Below are 13913 nucleotides of genomic sequence, written 5' to 3'. Positions count from 1 at the left end.
CTTCTATGCCATAACCAGCTCATTTTTAAATTATTTATCTAAATTTGAAGACATTATTGAATTATTTGTAAGTTTTAAATTTTTTTTTTCATGTTAAAAGGGGCATGTGGATTCTTGTTTGAAAAATAGCAGAAGTTTTCCCTTGGAAAGGAAGTTGCCAGTCATAGTAGTAACCCATGCAACTTTCCTCCCTATGTGAAACAATGGAACAACTTGGGGGGAATAAGGAGCAAATATCATAACAATAAATTTCTGAGAACTACAAAATGATAACTTTTTTAAATGTTCTATTGAGGGTTTTTTCCAAGCAAAAATGTTTTCATGCCATATTACATCTAAAATCTTTACAACAGCTTTCCACCTTCCCTGTAAAGTCTTAGGAGAAAGGGCTTATTTTTTCAAAGCTCTTCTAAATCTCCATCTCCCTGCCAGACTTTATTTAAAAGGTTACAGAGCTCCAGTGCCTCTTTCCTGGTGCTTTACTGTTTGTGTGCTGAGCCCAGTGCCCTGGGTTTGCAGTTTGGTGGTGTGTGGCTTTTTTGGTGAACTATTTACTGCTGGACAAGGGCAAGCTGGGGCTTTTCTGATCTTGATTTTCCACTATATCTTTTCATTAAAGGCTCATGACAATTTTGTTTTGATTGAAGCTGTGGCAGAAGCACCTGGGCTGGATGAAGCCAGTCCAGGCCCTGCCAGGGAGGACAAAGGGGGACATTTCAGAGGTAAAAATAAATGCACAGGGTGAAGTGTGAGGGAGGGAAGAGGGGACAGGGGTGACTGAGTCCTGTGGGATGCTTTGCTGTACGAACCTTTGTGTAGTACAATTAAATATTGTACATCCTTGTACCCTGAGGAACCACAGGGCCTCTGGAGCCGAGCCTTCTGCTCTTTTCCCATTTAAAAAATATTCTCCTACATTGCTGCATAGAGTGTTGGGTGTTCCCAGTCCAGCTGAGATTGCCCTTCTGCCACACTTGTGCCATCACTTTGTGTTTTAGGCCCAAGTGTTGGGCCTCAGTGGGAACTTTACCCTCATTGTGAAGCATCCCACAAGTTTTTGGCATTGAGAAAGTAACTCTTACACTGAATTGTGCTGGCAGTGTAGTGTTGTGAGCTATTTCACCAGTGCTGTGGCATGTGCAATATATATTGTGCATGTTGCAGCAACAGGAGGGATGATGAATGGGTTATGTGCGCCCCGCTTTCTGCTTCTGTTGATAAGTGACTGATAAAGCTGACAAATAGCTGGATTAAGTAAACAGAGCCTACATAACTCATTCAAAGCGAATAACTGTTTACAAATTATCAATTGTTATCTGCACGGTTTTGAGTTAGGAATGATGGATTCTGTTCCTGTGTAGAAGTAATGGGCCAGTGATGTGTATCAGGTATGTGAGCAGTAAAACTGGCCATCTGACAGTGCTCATCCTCAGGACAGGGACTGGCAAGAAAGTAAAAAAAGAAATGTTGCCTGGACAAAGTAGAGCAATTTTTGTCTCCAGCAAAGAACAGGAATCTGAATACAATAGATACCATTTGGGATTTGGCTCCTAAATACAATCAGAATAATTTTTAGCCTTGTTTAGAAGCTATTGAACTAGTTACTACTCAAGGACCAATTTTCATCTCATTCCCATGAGCAGTGTTTGTAGAAAATGTAGCATGCATATCTTTTACTAGAACAGGAAGAAATGCCTGCTAATATAATGCCACTTCATTTCATAATTCACTGTAGGATGAGAATGGGATTTCAAAGCTGCTGATGTTTTAATCTCATGTTTCCTTGTCCAAAGTAAAAAGCTGTGCATGAACCATGTCAAGTTAAACAGATTTAGTTCCTCGATGGCTGTGTGGTATTTCTAGCACGTGTTAAAGGTGGGGGAGTGTTTGTGCTTAGCTCTCTATGATCAAGTGCTTGCTTTTAATTTAGTGAGTCGTCCCTGCAGCATCCTGATAACAAAACGTGGCTTCAGATTGCTGAGATCACACTGAGCGCCGATTGCACATCAGAGAGAAAACAACTTGGCTCGCAGGAGGCTGGATTGATCCGCAGGGAAAGAGGTTCTGAACGGGCACAGCAGCACAGCACTCCGGCCAGCACAGCTCCGGCCCGAGGGAACCTCGCTGGGGCTGGGCTGGGCTGGGCTGGGCTGGGGCTGAGCTGGGCTGGGCTGGGCTGGGCTGGGCTGAGCTGGGCTGGGCTGGGCTGAGCTGGGCTGGGCTGGGCTGAGCTGCCCGCGGGGACTGCAGGGGCTGCCCGGGAGCTCCTGGCCTGGGTGTGCTCCCTCTGGGGGTTTGGCACCCTCTGCTGTCCAAAAAACCCCAAAACACCCTGGAAATCGGACCGCACGGGGACGTAAAAGAGCAAATCAAACTCTTGACTGAGTAATTTTGGTGATCAGCCCCCCCACGCTCTTTCTTGCTGCAGCAAGTAGTGAACCCCCCAAAAAAAAAAAAAAAAAATTCCTGCTTCACAATAGTAATTGCATAATTGCATTGGCTCTGTTTCTCGTAAATGAGGTGACCACGTCTTGGCTCCTGAATCCACTGCAAGGCTTCCTGACCATTCAGGTTGGATGCAAATAAAGCACAAAGACTGATGCTGCAGGAGTCTCAGCTATGCTGAGGGAGGCTTTTTCTGCCTCAGCAAGGGCTCTGCACAATTATCACCGAGTCAAAACCAGCCTAGCACAGTGGAAACAAGCAGGTTCCTACCTAACATCTGGCATGGCTGCTCTTGCTACACGAGCATCTTGTGCTGCAGCTGAGAGTGCTGAAAATTGTGTATGACACCTTATGCATGTTTTAGCTATTTAGTTAAATGTTTATTCACTCCAGGTTTTTTTGGAAGCAATTAACAAATGCTTTCCTTGACAGAGACACACAGAGCTTCACTCCTGCAACAGAAACATGGGACACCTGGCTCTGCAGGAAGGGGAATTCATACCTGGAAGCTCTGGAAAACAGGAGGCCTGTATTCTATTTCAGTGATGACCTCCACTGAATACCTCCTATATTTGATTGACAAGGTAAGAAATGTTCTGTATAGTAGGCATGGGAGCCTATAAGGAAACAGCCCTCGTTTGTCCCTTCTGTATTTCACTTTTTGGATCTGTGCTTGCACACTGTATTCAAGCTAAAAAATAGAAATTCATCATCCAGATCTGCAAAGCACATGGTACCATTCTTCCCTTAACAGGACACCAGAAAACCAAATCTGTGCTTCCCAGTAGAGGCCCTTCAATGGCTTTGATTGTTAAATGTTTTCAGTTACATCTTTATGAATTTTCAGTTATCTGTGGCTTCTAGTATGAAATCCATGGCAAAAGCAGGACAAAGCACCATTCTTCTGAGGGCACAGATCCTGACAGGCATTGCTGCATTCCTTCCTGGCTTAGCTGGAGTTCTGAACCACTTTCCTCATGCTAATCTGAGCTCCAGAAGACCCCCATAGTCCAGGGCAACAAGCACAAGTGCCTGCGTGGGGCATGTGCCATGGTTTTGTCCAGGGTGGGCAGTGCCTCACCCCTCACCCCGTGTGCCCCGGAGTTGGGGGTCTCGAGGTACAAGTTCAGCCAGGAGCTGCTCCCTGCAGGAGCTCCTGTGCCTGCTGATGTCCACTACATCCCCAGGGGAAAGTAATTTGGAGAATGCAGCGCTGGGGTAAATTGCCACTTGTTTCTCTTGCGTTTCACTACACTCCAGCAGGCTCGATGCTGCTTCCTTAACAAGGGATTAAATCCTTAAATGGATTTGCTAATCAACTGCTTTTCTTTCCATACCCGCTCTGCTTCTCCTCACATCTTCTCAGACCTGGGAGGATAACTGAAGGCTCAGAATGCTCATACTCATTTCTATTATAAGAAGAAGAAAATACACTGATTCTAAGAAATTCCACTTTTGGAAATAGCTTTGGTTTTTTTTCTGCAAGAGCCATGGTGTTCTAAATAGACTGCAGCTCTTCACATTCAGTCTCAATAGAAAATAAAATGGAGGAAGTGCAGAAGGCAGCACTGGCATGATTTGCATACAGTCTTTGAAAACAAGCCTCAGATAGAGGCAACTGAAAACCAGCTTTACATCAGGCTCTCGCTGCAATGGTGCTCAAGTCAAAGAAAGAAAAGCTGACCTTGTGACAAAATAGCCCTCACTCTGGTGTATATCTGAACCAAACAAAAAAAAAGATAAGACATTGTTATTTTTAAAAGGACACAGAATTAGAAACCTGAGTGGTGGGAAAACCACCACTAAATAAAACCCAGACTCCTTATTTGAGATCTCCAGTGAGTGGAAGCCAAGGTGCCTAGTGTGGCTGTGCATAGGGCAGTCTGCTGCTGAGCTGTATATTCAACCACAGATTGGTTTCCCCAAGCATCAGCCAAGACATTGTTTTTATTGATTTATTTTGCTATCTTCCCACTGCAGTGATAGGATGACAAAAGAACCACCTGTGGGTATCCTAATATATCTAATGCCAGCAGATTTTCAGGTTGAATAAAAACAATAAATCTTTCCAGGCACAAAGGGGAAACCGTGAGGTAAGTTAATTTGGGAAACTAAAGAGCATTATTTAGGAATATTGGGTTTGTTAGAATGGATCAGACCAGTTCTCCTGGTTTACTATCTTCTCCTCAGAGATATCTCCTTAGAGATGACACAAAAGAACACAAAATAAGCCCCAAAATATTCAAGTGTTCAATGACACTTCCAGGGACTGGCCTGCTTCCTGACAGTGCAGCAATAATTGTTACACCAGTGAGCAAGAGGTCTGACTCTCACTGTATTATGCACATTACAAGTGCTCCAAAAATTGGGTAGAATTTCCTAAGGAACCCAGGTACAATCAGCTCGTGGCTGTGCTGATCACTGCATCTCTTGTGGGACACAGCCTGGATTTTCCCTAGGGCAGTACAGTTAGATTTGTGGTACAACTTCCTCTTAAATTAAGGGAGAAAATGAATAAACATGTAAACCTGTTCAGCCACGTAATATATTCACAAATCAAGGCTAAAACAGTAGTTAGTCAAAGATGGTGTTGAGTCTAGCACACATCAGAAAACAAAGTCCTCTTTCTCCTCTGTTCTTCCAGTGGGGTTTCCTGTCTCCTCACTTCCATGAACAGGCTGAACTTGTCTTGTGGGGTGCTCCTAAAAATACATATTAATCATTCATGGTAACACAAGGTTTCTTGGATACCATCTATTTCAAAACAGTAATTTTACACTCTCTTGAGCTTTCTGCTAGTAAAAGCTTCCAGAGTAACACATCCCTGATTCTACACTACTCTGCTTTCCCCAGAGCAGGTCCAGCATGGGCAGGAGTGGCTGAAGTTCCCCACAAGTGCTGCTTTGCTGATAAATCCTAGCCCTGACAAATCCATTCTTGGCAGTGCATCTGAAAGGTTAGTTTTTGTTTTATTCCTGGCTTCTGCATCATATTTGTCCAAATTTGGAGTCTGACCTAGGAAATCTAGGCAATTTTATTCATCCTGATCTTGGATTTTTGATAATTATACTACAACACGGTACATATACATGAGCACTGCTATATATGTAGCTCAAGAATGCAGTTTTGAATGATATGGCAAATTGTCTAATATATTTACACTTCTTTAGATTGTTTAAAAGAGCATAAATAAAGGCAGTGTATCTGCCCCTAAACCCCCAGATATCAGTAGTGGTGGCCTCTGTAATGTCAAGGCAGTAACACACACCTGCCAAATTCAGACTTGCACCCTTCTCAGACACAGGGGGGGAAAAAATCAAATTGAAGTGAAGATATAAGAGCTCCAGAGATATTTCAAAGGAAGCCAATAAAAGGGAAAAGCCTGAAACTGACACTCACCAATAACAGGATTCTTAAAGCCTCAAATTCGATAAACCCACAAACCAAAAGAAATTAAGCAGGCAGTGTCACTTCAGGACATCATTCTATGGGATTTTAACAAGATTCATGGGTATTAAAAAGTAATGGCATAACTTGGGTATTTAAAGTCAGTATTGATTTGTTGCCAGATTCTGCATATCAACAATTGCACTTGAGTGTCCATTTACTTTGCTCAGAAATAAATATTCCTGCCCAGCTGCATGTGCTAGTTGGAAGAGAATCAGTTTTCACCACTGGCAAAGGGATAGGTTGTTATCTCAAGCCACATGGTTCATTGATTTATCCGTGGTGGAGTAAATACAAAAATGTATAGGAATGCTGTCAAAATCATTTATTTAAAAGCTTTTTTTGGAAGAAGAATGATAGCACATTCCCAGGTAAGAATGCAAGAGGCTTTCTGAGTATTTGGACTTATTAACTGGTTGAGGTAAATTATCTCCATTTGATGTTTCTGGCTGGCAGAGTTAATTTATTTGTACAAAAGTATTTAATGATGCAGGGAGATTGTTATTGGTGGTTTAATTATTGTTTTGATCAGAGCTTCTGTATGGGTGGTAGTACTCCTAATAAGATAATCATACTTTTTCATCTGTTAATGAGTCTTTGGAGTATTCCCAACACAGTTTTAAGTCTTAGTTGTTTTCCCGCTCTTGGCTTAATTTCTGTGTTTCATTTGGCTTGCATAATGAAACAAGATGGGCTGCTTTACTGCTGTTTATATTAGGTCTTCCTAATATGGTTTTCTGTGCTTGGGCTGATCAGGATTTTCCAAAACTACATAAACATTTTTAATCTGGGGGGGGAAATCACTTTGCCTGTAAATTGAAAGCAGTAAATTGGGTTTTTGTTCTCAGGTAAATGATAATATTGTTTTTGCACAATCTCCTAGTGGTATCTGAATTTTATCACTAAAAATCATGTTGTCTGCCTCTCTTTTCCATCTACATCACTTTAAACCCCCGCAAAGCATTCCCTGTATCTCTTCCTGCAAATAGTTACTAAGCAGTTGGTGAGATCACAGGCAAATACAGTGAAAATATTGACAATATGGGCAGTATTTGAAAGTTAACAGTGGGAAGGGTATGGCCTGACTGAAGTCCAGGGTACTTCAGCAGTGGGTGTTGATGTAAACCGTCTTGTACAGAGGTTAATTTTAATTGTCTGAGAAGCTGGGAAGTGGCTAGGAATGTTAAGAGGACCACCATAAAAGAGCACAGTTAATATCATGTCAGCAGAGCTTTGTTTTTCTCTAAAGGTGAATATTCCAGTATCTTCTTTATGGAGTATTTCTATGCTCAACTTTTCCCAGTTGTGTGACCACGTCTTTCCCTCTGCTTCATTTTTATTCTGAATTTCCTGGGCCTGGTTCTCCTTGTTTTGCAGCCCACCTTGGCTCTGTTGCAGTAATGAGCACACAGGGACAGCCCACACTGCAGAGACATAAAACCATGGGCACATGAAAAAGCAAGTGGTGCCTAAATGTTCAAGTGTTCTGCCTGCCACAAGCACAAACAATATTTCAGTCCTCTCTGACAGTTATACAGGTGCCTACTACAAAAATTGTCCTGGAAGAAGGTGACAGAAAATTCCTTTTTCTCCTCTGGAACTTTCTCATCCTCTTTGATGCCAAGTCAAAAAGAAATGTAATTAAGCAGTAACAGAAGTGCTCCCAGTGCAGCTTTACCTTCAGAGCTGGGTGATGGCTTTTTGTTAGGTCATTGTTAAGGTCTCTTTGGGATTGTTCCACTGTTTCTTGTGGGAGGGGCTGTTTCACTTGTGCCATCTCACAGAGCTTCCAGAGGCAACAGGAGATGCACAGAGACCAGGGAGAAGGTCTTTTTTACCAAAAAAAGAAAGAGAGGACTGGAAGGAACTAGATTAGGGAGGAATAGAGCATCTTGTATTTTTATCAGGTATCACAGATCTTCAGAGTTAGCAGTAATTTCCTATTTGGTACTCAGTGAGCTGGGGAAAGGGCATCAAGCACGTCTGCCTATAATATAGGAAAACTGCAAGATTACTCATAGTTTCTTCCCTCATCTCTCCCAGGCTTTAGCCTGAGAAATTCATCCCTCTCTGTTGTGACCTGTGTGATGTGCCTTACACATTCAAAGTCTTCAGCTGTGTTAAAAATTTTTAAATTATGAGGATTTTCATAGTATGGAAAATATCCTAATATCTTAATTACTAACACAAACCTGGGCAACATAGATAACACTGGACCTCATGTACAGGGAGCTGTTGCACAGGTAGAAATTAAAACTCTCTGAAAAGCTAAGTCTAAATAGAAAAAACAAAGGGCAGGGGGAAATTACATATGTAAAATGAACAGCACCATGGCTGCTAAAAATCAGGTTTCTTCCACTAATTTATTCTTCTTATAGTTTTGGGAATTAATCTGAAACGTAAAATGAACCAAACAACCCAAGTTACATACAACAGACACTAATAGGAAATAATAAGATAGGATGTACAGCAGTCAGGAGAAATGAGAAAGAAGCAAAAATGCAGGTGGAAAAATCAGTCAAACATAAAAGATGCTCAGAAGATGAACAGAGCGAAGGTGGAAGATGGGTGTCCTGGGCTGCAGAGACCAGTCTACAGATGCTTCGCTGCTGCCAGCTGAATGTCTAACTAAAGGCCCTGTAGCCTCTTTTTTTTTTTTTGTCACTTATCTAAAATCACTAAAATGGTGTGCCCTGAAGCCTTCTTGAGCCAAGTCTAAAGTCTCTAAAAAGTCTAAAGTCACAAAGCAGGCAGATGGGGAAGGGAAGTTATGAAGCAAATCACTTGGATCTGTTTCTTGCCCTCATCCTATAGCTGAACCTGCTCAAACATACCTGCATACCAACAAAATGCCTTTGACAGAGAGCTGTCTCTAACATTTGAAAGAAGGTGTTGCCTCAGTGGTTATTAACATCCCCAGTGTCAACACCATGCCCTGCTGGCACACCTGGCACCTGCTGCTAATGGCAGGAGCATCTTTAACCAGGCCACTGTAGGGGCTGGATGGTCTGATCTGCACCACCTCATGTGCCACCAGCAACAAAGGGAAGAGTGCAAGTGGCTCTTCCTTTGTGCCTGCAGTAGGGTTCCTTTGAGGATGAACTGATTGTCTTTCACAGGGCTGGCAGCTAAGCCTTTCACCAGCACTAAAACTGCCATAATTTTCAGGTCAACCCAAGTCTGAAAAGAGGAAGAGCAAAGCAGAAGTCCAGGGATGTCACTCAGTCCCCCACAGGAGGTTATCCTTTGGGTTAGCCGTAGTCTGATCCACTGGCCACGGAAATGGCAAGTGCAAATACTTCAGTACACATCTCTGGTTATTATCCCGAAGTACAAGCTGTGGAGAGCACTGAAGGTTAAAGAGCCCTTGGCAAATGTTCTTTAACACTGCAGTAAAATACTGTACATTTTGGAAGAAGACATGAAGTTCTAAGCTAACAGCTAAAGATCGACAGCATTTGCTGAGGAAGCCCCTGTAGTTATGGAAAACTTCATGAGTTCAAGCCACTGTGTCCAGCTCTCTGTGGAGAGTCAGGCTCACTGGGCTTGGTCTCAGCTCAGCTTTGGGCATCCTGGGCAATGCTGGTTTGCCCTGCAGCTCTTGTAAAGGCCCTGTTTCCCCCACAAACACCAACTTCTGCCCCATTAATGGGCTGGGTTGCAGACGAAGGTCACAAGGGGTCCAAGGATTTGAGAAGCACTCTTGGATTCCCTATGTAAGGTGCAAATAGTAATTCCAGTAAGACAAATACATGTTCTTCATACACCTCACAACCTTTACTCAACCAAATCTCAATACTCAACCCTCTAAGGACAAAAGTTTTTAACCAACCTGTAACTAATTTGAATGAATATATCTGTAACTCAAAGCATTCTTCTCTGTGTTTTGCTCCCACAGACACAATGTTCCTGTAAATTAATTATCCCCACTTCACTGAAGGGGAATGCTCTGTTCCATGAGTTTCATTTGAGTACAAGCACAGAACTGCAAACCCACACCACTCCTGTTCTCAGTGCAGGGATGTACAGCTTGAGCCTGCTGTCTGTGCACAAAAAAGTTCAGAGGGACTTCTTGGCACTTGCAGTCTATAGGAGTGTGGTGCTAATTAATGTAGCAAAAGAAAGGCAAACTGAACGTTTCACTGAAAGGAGCAGAAAGCCCTGCTCAGAGAAACTGGCTGCACTTAAACCTGGGTACTGATTATCTAATGCTGTTCACACAGCTTGAACACTTCAGCTTCAAAACAGGTCTCCCCTAATATGAGAGAACAACTGAAGGAGAAGGTGGTGTGATGCTAACAATGTATGTGACTTACTGGATCAATTTCGGGAAAATTTGGAATTCCTCATTAATCACTTAATGTAAACAAGGAAATGAGTTTTTAACGATTAGGTGGTTCCTAAAACACATGTGGCTTATTTGGCATGAAGCATCCCAGTTTAATTTTGTAGAAGAAATGGCCTACCAGTCTGCACCAAAACAGAAACAAGTGCCAAAACAGTGAGAGATTGTAGGGAAACAGGTGAACCATTGTGGTTCTTGGAGGTTCATGTGTTACCAGGGACAGCTTTGGTTGAAGAAATGGGACATACTGAGGAATTTGTGAGCAGCCTGGAGCCAGGACGTTTCACAGAAGCCCAGGAGCAGGCTGCTTTACAGGGACAACATTTGCCACCTTCCTATATGGCCAAAAGTGTGGACAGGTTACAAAGCGAGCTGCTGGAAAAGGTGAAACCTCTGAGCAAGCTGAATGGTAAATAATCTTAAAAAATAGGACAAGATGCATATTTTTAAGACATAGGATCTTAAACTGCTCCAGCACAATTGATCTATTGCCTGGAGTATCAGAAATGGGTTGGAATGTAATAGCAAGAAGTCATGCACTTAAAGATTAATTAGAATAACTGCGAGTGAGCTCAGAGGTTCATCAAATGTGAGATTACAAGAGGAAGAATCCAGGTATGTTATTGGTTGTAGGATAACTATGATGCCACTGTAATGTGGTCTTAAAAATGCTAATGTATTCTGGGATGCATTGAGTGAGGTATTTTCAGGAGACGGCGAGATATTAATATCGTGGTACAAGGCAGTTGTTAAGACCTTGTTTAGAACACTGCACACAGGGTAGAGGTATAAAAGGACACTGGAGGAGTGGAAAACCTATTTGGAGAGAAGATTAAAAGCAAAGCAGAAAGACTGAGAATGGATGATCTAATTGCTATTTATAGGGACATTTTAGGTAAGTATCAGAGAAGCAAAGTTATTTAATTCAAAGGGCAAAATGGTAGAGACCTAATGGATATAAATTGGTAGTGAATACATTTACACTGGAAATTAGAAAGTTTCTAGTTTCAGAAAAGTGGAAGCTAGAAAAGCCTTGAAGATAAAAGTAAGGCACCTTGGCTGTCTGATGGCAGCTTAGTTACCCAGTTCATCCTCCAAACTGGATAATAAAATGGTATTGAGCTTCTCACAAATTGCCATTCCTGCAAAGAGGATATAAGGAGATTTAATCCCCGTGTGATGAAATGTGTATTTGCAGTGTGTTAGCCCCATGTTTCAGGAGTTTGCTAACATGCCAGAAGGTCCAGCAAGATTCCAGTTCCTTTCTGTGCCTTTTTCACCTCCAAATCACGAGAGATGACAAAGTTAACGTGTCATGGAGCTGGCCAGGCGAAGGTTCTGTAAACAGCTGTCCTTCTGTGACTGACGATTAATAGGACATAGAAGATCTTTTAGATGTTTCACGGATCAGACCGGTGGGTCACGTTTCTTTCTCTACGCAGTTGTGTGTACCAAGGACTCATTTCCAGGATCGCCGAGCAGTCTGAAAGGGCGGTGCTTCTTGCTCTTGTCAGCCTGTGAAGTTTGTGGAACCTGACTTTTGAGGTTTTCTTCCTGTTGCACACAGTTTGGGGCTTTTGCAGAACAAGTCCTCAGTTTCTTAGCGGCTGTGCTTAGGGGACGGGGTGGCTGCCGTGCCTGGCGGTGGCCGTGGGGATGTTCCGGGGGACTCACAGAGCCCGGCCGGGCTGGCCCGGGGCTGCCTGGAGCGGCGCTCGGTTATGCAGGCGGTGTCTGCTGGGACGCAATTAAGCGGCGCGGCAGCGGTTTCGTTTGAATAGTTAATTGCGCGGTGAAGGGCCGGGAGCGCTCGGCGGGGCCCTGCGGATCGGCATGGCGAGACCCCCCTCTAGCGGAGGGCCCGGGCCTCGCCCGCCCCTCGGCGGGAACGGCAGCGGGAGCGGGCGGGCCGGCGCTCCGGGAAACGGAACCACGGGCAAGAAGCGCTCCAGCCCCGCGGGAGCCGTCCTTGGGCAGCGCCGCGGCCGCTGCGAGCCCCGGGGCGGCTCCCGCCGGGCGCGGGCCCCGCTGTCCGGGGCGGCGGGCGCGCTGCGCTCCCTCCCGAGCGCCACGGGGAACGTCGTCGCTTTTTTACTTCAAGCCAGTGGGAAACGAAGGTTTCTTATCCTCGTGGAGAGCAGCATCTCTCCTGCGAGAGGAGCTGCGTGGCCGGCTCCGTCCTGCCTGGCATCGCAGCGCATCGCTCAGGAGTAATGGGAGCCCGGCGCGTCTCGGCGGTGCCGCGGCGCGCAGAGCGGTGTGAGCGATCTGCCCGCTGGATGCGTAATGAGCAACTTCATGGTTCCATTCGTTCTTCCTGCCCGCTGTTCCGGCACTGCCGCTCTGTTTATTTGTTGGCACTTCTTTGCTCCAGAGACAAACCATACAGCTCACTCCATCCGCCTGCTCTTCGCCTCGAACAGTCATTTCGGGTCGGTAGCAACTGGTGTCCAGCACCACGCGAGGGCACGTACGCACGGATAGGCGCCGGTGCCCGCGGGCTGGGCGAGCCGGCCGAGATCCCGCGGCCCGGGAGCGCGTCCCTCGCGGCGGCGAGCGGACCGGAGCGGCCGCAGCGCTCTCGCCGCCGTCTCCGGCCGCCGCTGCCGGCGGGCGGATGCGCTCCCGGGGGCGCAAAGGCTTTTCGCGCTCTGCTCCCGCTGTCTCCCGCCGACCGGCGGGCTCGTTGGCGGCCACCGCCTCGGTGCGGACCGGCTGCGCGGGTCGGGGCGGGGGGCTCTCCCTTTCCGCCCCTCCGTCCGCGCCGCACGGGCAGGAGCGCGGTGTTGCACAACCCGCTTCCTTTTTCTTTCGCTTCGCTTCGCTGCGCCGCGGGCAGCGGCGGCGAGTGCGCGGGGCGCCGGTCTCCGCCCTGGGTGGGGGGAACGACACGGCCGGTGCCGCCCGCCCGCTCCCCGCCAACTGCGGCGCTGGCGCGGCCCCGCCGGCTGCGCGGCCCCGCGGGGTGGGGGTGGGGGGGCACCGCCGGTCTCCGCGCCTCGACCGACGGGGCCGGTTCTCTCCGAGGGGAAGGGGACTAAATCCTCGCGGGGGCGGGGGAGATGGAGTCAGGACCGCGCATCCCGGGGCAGGCACCGACAGCCCGCTCACCCGCCGGGCCGTGCCCCTTCCCGGGGCGCCCGGGCAGGGCGTGGACGCCCGCCCCGCCCCGGTAGAGTCGCGGCGGCGGCGCGTCCCGTTACCGGCGGTCGAGCCCGCGCTGCCCCCGGCGCGGCGGGAGNNNNGTTATTGATCTTGGAGGCAGGCGGGCGGGCGGCGGGCGCATGCGCTCTGGCGGGCCGTGCCATATTGGAATGAGGCAGTGAGCGGAGCGCCGGGGAGCCCGAGCCCCGGCAGCGGCGCAGGGCTGGAAAAACTCCCCGCAGGTGAGGCGGGCGGCGGCGGCGCCCGCGAGCGGGCGGAGCGACCCCGGGCGCAGCTGTTGGGGGCGTTTTGCCGGCGGGGCGCGGGGCCCGAAGGGTTTTTCCGGGCTCACGAAGTTTGGATGCGGGAAAAAGGCGGCGAGGCAGGAGGAGGAGGAGGAGGGAAGAGGCAGGCGGAGCGCGGCGGGGAGGCGGCAGCGGCAGCGCGGGGGGGACGCGCCTTCGGCCGCGCCGAGGAGCGATGCGCGGGGCTGGCCGGGCGCCGCCGCGCAACTGCCCGCGCGCAACTCTGC

General features: G+C 47.2%; 1 protein-coding gene across 1 annotated transcript in view; it reads left to right on the top strand.

Moving 5' to 3' along the window:
• The first annotated feature begins 12583 nt into the window (after positions 1–12583).
• SFMBT1 (Scm like with four mbt domains 1) overlaps positions 12584–13913 on the top strand; it is a 71724-nt gene continuing 70394 nt past the window's right edge. Inside the window, exon 1 of the mRNA XM_041465041.1 lies at positions 12584–12669. The gene's annotated coding sequence lies outside the window, so the exon portion shown is untranslated. The remainder of the gene's footprint in view (positions 12670–13913) is intronic.

This window comes from Pyrgilauda ruficollis, unplaced genomic scaffold (assembly GCF_017590135.1).
Source record: "Pyrgilauda ruficollis isolate IOZ18807 unplaced genomic scaffold, ASM1759013v1 scaffold10, whole genome shotgun sequence".
Classification (NCBI taxonomy): domain Eukaryota; kingdom Metazoa; phylum Chordata; class Aves; order Passeriformes; family Passeridae; genus Pyrgilauda; species Pyrgilauda ruficollis.
The sequence above is the reverse complement of the archived record's forward strand: the minus strand, read 5'-3'. Positions and strand labels throughout refer to the sequence as shown.